The sequence below is a fragment of the Pristis pectinata genome, chromosome 6 (genome assembly GCF_009764475.1).
Source record: "Pristis pectinata isolate sPriPec2 chromosome 6, sPriPec2.1.pri, whole genome shotgun sequence".
NCBI lineage: Eukaryota > Metazoa > Chordata > Chondrichthyes > Rhinopristiformes > Pristidae > Pristis > Pristis pectinata.
In genome coordinates this window covers 111,664,359-111,672,504 of record NC_067410.1, presented here as the reverse complement: position 1 = coordinate 111,672,504, position 8,146 = coordinate 111,664,359, and the positions used below count along the sequence as shown (strand labels likewise).

At 54.6% G+C, this 8,146-nt stretch overlaps 1 protein-coding gene across 2 annotated transcripts in view; it reads left to right on the top strand.

Annotated features, from left to right (window-relative positions):
* fndc3ba (fibronectin type III domain containing 3Ba) overlaps positions 1–8,146 on the top strand; it is a 347,890-nt gene that overhangs the window by 39,747 nt on the left and 299,997 nt on the right. The window lies entirely within an intron of this gene.

Below are 8,146 nucleotides of genomic sequence, written 5' to 3'. Positions count from 1 at the left end.
TGCAAATGTCCCAGTCTCCAGGGCTACGCTGTAGGGTTGGGAACCTGCTGTGGTACTGAGGGAGTGTTACACTGATGGGAGGTGCACTCTTTTGCATCAGGTATTGACCCCAAGCACAGGAGTTCCTGTCTCCATGTTGAACCCTGGTTGAGAACCAATCCTTTGAGGGTGTCCTGGCAGATGGTGGCAGGCAACCGTGGGGGTCAAGCCCCCAGTCAGACGAACTACAATTCAGACATGGGCTTCAATGCAGAGAAAATATGGGCAGAAGCAAACAGGCCACTCGGCCCCTCAAACCTGTCCCGTCATTCAATGTATTGTGGCTGATACCCCTCGGGCATGTCCTGGAAATCTAGAGAAGGGGCAGAAAAAGATTCACGAGGATGGTACTGGGACTTGAGAGCTTGAGTTATAAGGAGAGGCTGGATAGGACATAGAACATTACAGCACAGTACAGGCCCTTTGGCCCACCATGTTGTGCTGAGATTTTATCCTGCTCTAAGATCTATCTAACCCTTCCCTCCCACATAGCCCTCCATTTCTCTATCATTCATGTGTCTATCTAAGAGTCTCTTAAATGTCCCTAATGTATCTGCCCCCACAACCTCTGGCGGCAGTGCGTTCCACACGCCCACCACTCCCCGACATCCCCTTCCTCCAATCACATTAAAATTATGTCCCCTCGTGTTAGCCATTGTTGCTGTGGGAAAAAGTCTCTGACTGTCCACTCGATCTATGCCTCTTATCATCTTGTACACCTCTATCAAGTCACCTCTCATCCTCCTCCTTTCCAAAGAGAAAAGCCCGAGCTTGCTCAACCTATCCTCATAAGACATGCTCTCCAATTCAGGCAACATCCTGGTAAACCTCCTCTGCACCCTCTCTAAAGCTTCCATATCCTTTCTATAATGAGGCGACCAGAACTGAACACAATACTCCAAGTGTGGTCTGACCAGAGTTCTACAGAGCTGCAACATCACCTCGCGGCTCTTGAACTCAGTACCCCAACTAATGAAGGCCAACACTCCATACACCTTCTTAACAAGCCTATCGACCTGCGTGGCAACCTTGAGGGATCTATGGACATGGACCCCAAGATCCCTCTGTTCCTCCACACTGCTGGAACTGTTTTCCCTGGAGTGAGGGAGGCTGAGGGGCGACATTATTGAGGTCTATAAAATCACGAGGGGCATAGGCAGGGTGGATGGTCGCTGTCTGTTACCCAGGGTAGGGGAGTCTAAAACTAGAGGGAATGGGTTTAAATTGAGAGGGGAAAAATGGGGCAACTTTTTCACACAGAGTATATGGAAGGAGGAACTAGTAGATGCGGGTACAATGACCATGTTTAAAAGACATTTAGACAGGTACATGGATAGGAAAGACTTAAAGGGACATGGGCCAAATTCAGGCAAATGGGACAAGCTCATATTGATAACTTGGTTGCCATGGGCCATTTGGGCCAAAGGGCTTGTTTCTATGACTCTTCTGTGCCAATTCCCAATAGTCTTTCATCTGCTTCCTCTCTTAAAAAATCCCAGTGATCCAGCCTGGTAAACCCTCTGGGGGAGAGAATTCCAGAGATTCACCACTTTTTGTGAGGGAGGGAGGGTGAAAGGAGACAGGGGAAGGGTCCACACTGCTGGTCACACCATCTCGGGTGGAATGGGATGCCAATGCAAAGGCTCCAGCTCTCTCTCTGTGTGGCACCGAAGATCTGGGGGTCCACTGATTGATGGAGCAGGAGGGCTCCATCAATCGGTTAAAATCGGTTCCGGGAGGCTCTGTCACTCGACAAAACCATTCTCCAATATGTTTGAGTGCCAACCTTCACTTCCTGTCCCACTGACAACAGGAAACCAACAGAAATTGAGAAATTATTAAATAAAGTTTGGGAAAGCGTCCAGCGCTGAGGGCAGTGGAGATGAGTGGGATTGGGCAAGGGCAGAGCATTGACTGTGCCTCACTGTGTCTCTGACCTAAGCCGTCATTTCCTGCCAGTTGACTCCAGTCTATCAGGATGTTTTTTGTTGTTGTTCTCCACTCAGGAGAGGCTGAAGCAGCTGGAAATGTTTGCGAGCTGATTGACAGCCAGACGAGATGTGACTGGGAGCAAGAGTAGACCACTCGGCCGCTCTATTCAAAGTCAAAGTTGGGTGTATTGTCATCTGCACAAGTCCATGTGTGCACAGTTGCAATGAAAAACCTACTTGCAGCAGCATCACAGGCACAGAGCATCAGATAGAACATTACAGCACAGTACAGGCCCTTTGGCCCACGATGTTGTGCCGACATTTTATCCTGCTGTAAGATCTATCTGACCCTTCCCTCCCACATAGCCCTCCATTTCTCTACCATTTATGTGGCTATCTAAGAGTCTCTTAAATGTCCCTAATGTATCTGCCCCTACAGCCTCTGCGGGCAGTGCGTTCCACACACCCACCACTCTCTGTGTAAAAAAACTTACCCCTGACATCCCCCTTCCTCCAACCACCTTAAAGGTGCGTTCATAAGAAAAACATAAATTATAAACTGTATATAATTTTTACAAGAAAGCACAATTAGAACAAAAAAGCAAAATCTAGTTTTGTGTAAAGCGGTCACAGTGTTGCTAAACTGTAGTGATTAGGGCTGTGCCGGTTGGTTCAAGAACCAAATGGTTGAAGGGAAGTAGCTGTTCCTGAACCTGGTGGTGTGGGACTTCAGGCTTCTGTACCTCCTGCCCAATGGGAGCTGCGAGAAGATGGCACGGTCTGGATGGTGGGGATCTTTGATGGATGTTGCCTTCCTGAGATAGCACCTCCTGTAGATACTCCCAATGATGGGGGGGTCATGTCTGATCTGATGGTAACCTCAACTCTGCATTCCCATATATCCTGGTAACTTTTCACTCTATTTCTTATCAAAAATCTATCTGCCTCTGCCTTAAAATTCTTCAAAGACTCTGCTTCCAGCGGAAGAAAGTTCCAAAGGCCTGTGACCCTCACCTCTGTACTAAATGGATGGCCCCTTACAGTGACCCTTAGTTTGATTCGCCCACGAGAAGAAACATCCTCTCGTCATCCGCCTGTCAAGACACCCCATGTCCTTGTATAATTCAGTCAAGTCCGCACCCATTCTGAACTCTAACCAGTCGGTCCAACCCTTCCTCATGAGAAGACCTGACCATCCTCCCTCCTGACATCACGGTGCGGTTGTACAGGACGCTGGTGAGGCCGTACTTGCAGTGTGTTCAGTTATGGTCGCCCTGTTACAGGGAAGATGTCATTAAGCTGGAAAGAGTGCAGAGGAGATTTATGAGAATGTTGCCGGGACTCAAGGGACTGAGTTATAGAGAGCTGGGCAGGCTTGGACTTTATTCCTTGGAGAGTAGGAGACTGAGGGGTGACCTTATAGAGGTGTATAACACCATGAGGGGCATAGATAGGGTAAATGCATTCAATCTTTTTCCCAGGGTTGGGGAATCCAGAACTAGAGGGCATGGGTTTAAGGTGAGAGGGGAGAGATTTAACAGGAACGAGAGGGTGGTCAGTATATAGAACAAGCTGCCAGAGGAAGTGGTTGAAGCAGGTACATGAATATTTAAGAGACACTTGAACAGGTACATGGATGGGAAAGGGGGCCAAACGCGGGCAAATGGGACTGGCTTGGATGGGAATCTTAGTTGACGTGGACTTGTTGGGTTGAAGGGCTTGTTTCTGTGTGGTATCACTCTAGGCTATTGGTATTGGAATTAGTTTATTATTGTCACATGTACCGAGGTACAGTGAAAAACTTGACTTGCATACCGTCCATACAGATCAATTCATTACACGGTGCATTGAGGTAGTACAAGGGAAAACAATAACAGAATGCAGAATAAAGTGTCACAGTTACAGAGAAAGTGCAGTGCAGGCAGACAATAAGGTGCAAGGGCCACGATGAGGTAGATTGTGGGGTCAAGAGTCCATCTTATACTAGGGAGCCGTTCAATTATAACGGCCGGATAGAGGCTGTCCTTGAGCCTATGGTCTGTTGTCGTACAAGGATTATATCTCCTCCCAGTCGCTGGAGGATGTTCAAGGTCCCCCACCCCACATACAACTCCCTTCAGATGGTGCCCCCCCCCCCCCACCACCTCCCAGAGCTCTCCATCACAGCGGCCTTTGGAGACCAATGGTTGAGTGTGTTCAAGAGGCAGGACTGGACTTCAGAGGTCATGGCACTGAATACAAGAGCAGGGAAGTCATGCTCCAACTTTGTGAATCTTTGATCAGACCTCAGCTGGAGCACGGTGTGCAGTTCTGCTCACCAAGGTGGTAGTAAAGATGTGACGGTGCTGGAGAGGGTGCAGAGGTGATTCCCCAGGGAGTTGCCTGGGATGGACCAGTCCAGTTGTGAGGAGAGACCGGAGATGCCGGGTCTGTTCTCCCTGGAGCGGAGGAGGTTCAGAGGGAACACGACTGACTTACACAAAATTATGTGGGGTGTGGAGAAGGTAAATGCCAGAAACTTTCCCCATATCAGTGGTAGTTAAAACTAGATAGATTTAGGGTAAGGGTGGGGGGGAAGAGATCCAGAGAGGGAGTGGTGAGTAGCTGGAATGCACGGCTGGAGAGAGTGGTGCAAGCAGACGGCAACAGCATTTAAGAAGTATGTAGGTGAGCACCTGGATTGCCAGGCATAGAGAATGAAGAACTGGGGTTAACAGGAAAGGGCGCCCACTGGTTGGTGTGGATGACTTGGGCTGGACGGCCTGTTCCCATGCTGTACAATTGTTTGACTCTATGACATGGGATGTGGTTTTTTAACCACTCTCTGCTTGTTTCGCCGTCACTGATACCAGTGTTTCACTCTGCACCCTGTTGTGTGATAGTTGACCGATGACCTGCCTGGGGTAAAGTTTCCTGCCCCTTCCAAGCCCCGCTCCCCAGCTGTCCTCCGCAATCTCTGCACCACTTGTGGGAGGGAGTTTGGTTCTGAAGCCTGGAGGAAAGTGTTACCTCTGACCATGCATCTGGAGAGGACCAGGGGCCTCCACACCCAAAGGACCTCAGTACCCACCTGGAGCCCCGGTCTCCAGCCCCAAGCCTGTCGGGAGCAGGGATTGAATCCAGGGGCTCCAGACTCTCGGAGAAGGGCCGGATTGTTGAGCTCGAGGCTCGTTCCTTTGAATATGATGAATCAGATAAACACCCACTCACTTCCTCAACTCTCCAAACCCCATCAGCTTTTCTCATTATCAGCACTGTGCGAAAGGTCTCTGCTTAGCATAATGTGTCTGAAGGAGCTGTATTCAGGGAGCAAGCAGGAGAAGGACTCTTTATGCCTGTCTGAACACTCCAGCTCTGTCCAGTTTCCATTTGCTGTCACCAACACACTTTCAGTTCTTTGCCCTTTCCACATTTCTCTGTTTATCCATGTCCGCCTGCCTCTCTTTGCCCTGTTATCTTCCTCCCTCTCTCTCTCCCTCTCTCCCTCTCTCTCTCCTCATCGCTCTACTCCCCTACCCCTCTCCCCCTCCCTCTCTCCCCCCCCCTCTCTCCCTCTCGCTCTCTCCCCCTCTCTCCCCCTCTCTCCCCCTCTCTCCCCTCTCCCCCCCTCTCCCCCCCTCTCCCCCCCTCTCCCCCCCTCTCTCTCCCCCTCTCTCCCCCTCTCTCCCCTCTCTCCCCCTCTCTCCCCCTCTCTCCCCCTCTCTCCCCCTCGCTTCCCCCTCTCTCCCCCCTCGCTTCCCTCCTCTCTCCCCCTCTCTCTCTCTCCCCCTCTCTCCCCCTCTCTCCCCCTCTCTCCCCTACCCCTCTCCCCCTCCCTCTCTCCCTCCCCCTCTCTCCCCCTCTCTCCCCCCCTCTCCCCCTCCCTCTCTCTCTCTCCCCCTCTCTCCCCCTCTCTCCCCCCTCTCTCCCCCTCTCTCCCCCTCTCTCCCCCTCTCTCCCCCTCTCTCCCCCTCTCTCCCCCTCTCCCTCTCTCCCCCCTCTCTCTCCCCATCACTCCCCCTCTCTCCCCCATCACTCCCCCCCCTCTCCCTCCCCTCTCTGTCCCTCTCTCTCTCCCTCTCTCCCCTCCCTCTCTCTCTCCCCCTCTCTCCCCCTCTCTCCCCTACCCCTCTCCCCCTCCCTCTCTCCCCCTCCCTCTCTCCCCCTCCCTCTCCCCCTCCCTCTCCCCCTCCCTCCCCCTCCCTCCCCCTCCCTCCCCCTCCCTCCCCCTCCCTCCCCCTCCCCCCCCCTCCCCCCCCTCTCCCCCCCTCTCCCCCCCTCTCCCCCCCTCTCTCCCCTACCCCTCTCCCCCCTCTCCCCCTCCCTCTCTCTCTCTCCCCCTCTCTCCCCTACCCCTCTCCCCCTCCCTCTCTCCCTCTCCCTCCCCCTCTCTCCCCCCTCTCTCCCCCCTCTCCCCCTCTCTCCCCCCTCCCTCTCTCTCTCCCCCTCTCTCCCCCTCTCCCCCTCTCTCCCCCTCCCTCTCTCTCTCCCTCTCTCTCCCCCTCTCTCCCCCTCTCCCTCTCTCTCCCCCTCTCTCCCTCTCCCCCTCTCTCCCCTACCCCTCTCCCCCTCCCTCTCTCCCCCTCCCTCTCCCCCTCCCTCCCCCTCCCTCCCCCTCCCTCCCCCTCCCTCCCCCTCCCTCCCCCTCTCCCCCCCTCTCCCCCCCCTCTCCCCCCCTCTCCCCCCCCTCTCCCCCCCCTCTCCCCTACCCCTCTCCCCCCCTCTCCCCCTCTCTCCCCCTCCCTCTCTCTCTCTCCCCCTCTCTCCCCTACCCCTCTCCCCCTCCCTCTCTCCCTCTCTCCCTCTCCCTCCCCCTCTCTCCCCCTCTCTCCCCCCTCTCCCCCTCTCTCCCCCTCCCTCCCCCTCCCTCTCTCTCTCCCCCTCTCTCCCCCTCTCCCCCTCTCTCCCCCTCCCTCTCTCTCTCCCTCTCTCTCCCCCTCTCTCCCCCTCTCTCCCCCTCTCCCCCCTCTCCCGCTCTCTCCCCTACCCCTCTCCCTCTCTCCCTCTCCCTCTCCCTCTCCCTCTCTCCCCCTCTCTCCCCCTCTCTCCCCCCTCTCTCCCCCTCTCTCCCCCTCTCTCCCCCTCTCTCCCCCTCTCTCCCACCCCTCTCCCCCCTCCCTCTCTCCCTCTCTCCCCCTCCCTCTCTCCCTCTCTCCCTCTCTCCCTCTCTCCCCCTCCCTCCCCCTCCCCCTCCCCCCTCCCCCCTCCCTCCCCCTCTCCCCCTCCCTCCCCCTCTCCCCCTCTCCCCCTCTCCCCCTCTCCCCCTCTCCCCCTCTCCCCCTCCCTCCCCCTCTCCCCCCTCTCCCCCCCCTCTCCCCCCTCTCCCCCCCCTCTCCCCCCTCTCCCCCCCCTCCCCCTCTCCTCCTCTCCCCCTCTCCCTCTCCCCCTCCCTCTCTCCCTCTCCGTCTCTCTCTCCCTGTCTCTGTCTCTCTCTGTCTGCCTGTCTCTCTTTTCTCTGCCTCTCTGCCTGTCTTTCTGCCTCTCTCTCTCTCTCCCCCCACCTCTCTCCCCCTCCCCCCTCTCCCCCCTCTGTGAGTCTCTCTGTGTCTCTCTCCCAGTCCCTCTCTCTTTCCCCCGCCCACCATCCGTGTGCACCTTTACCCCCGCTGCCTCCAGGCCTCACTCGATGATGTGGCGATTCACTGATCAGTCAGTCACTCCTCAGGAAGTTATTGAGCTGGACGTGTGCCTGGAACAGTTGCAGATGTTGAGGCTCAGTAACCGACAGGCTCCTCATTGTGGATTCAACACACTGAAGTGCCTGATGCCTGAAACTCTGCTGTCGGAGATGTTTTGTAGGTCGAGGCTTCTTTAGAAGTTGCTGCTGGACAGTACTGCTTCTCCAATCTGAAGCTGATCTTGCTCAGACGTGAAAGAATCAGAACCCCAATTAAACAGACAAATGATGATGAGCTGAGAGGGCCGAGCTTAAATACAGAAGCAAATACAGCAGATGTTTGAAGTCTAATATAAGAATAAAAAATACTGGAAATTCTCAGCAGGTCAGGCAGCGTCTGGAGAGAGAGAGGCAGAATTAATGTTTTGGGTTGAAGATCTTCATCAGAACATGGGAAGTTTGCAATAAATCTTGTTTTAAGTTGTGGAGAAGGGGTGGGTTGGGGAGAACCTGACAGTGGGATATAAGATCATGAGGGGCATAGACAGGGTGAAAGCATGTAGTCTCTTTCCATAAGACA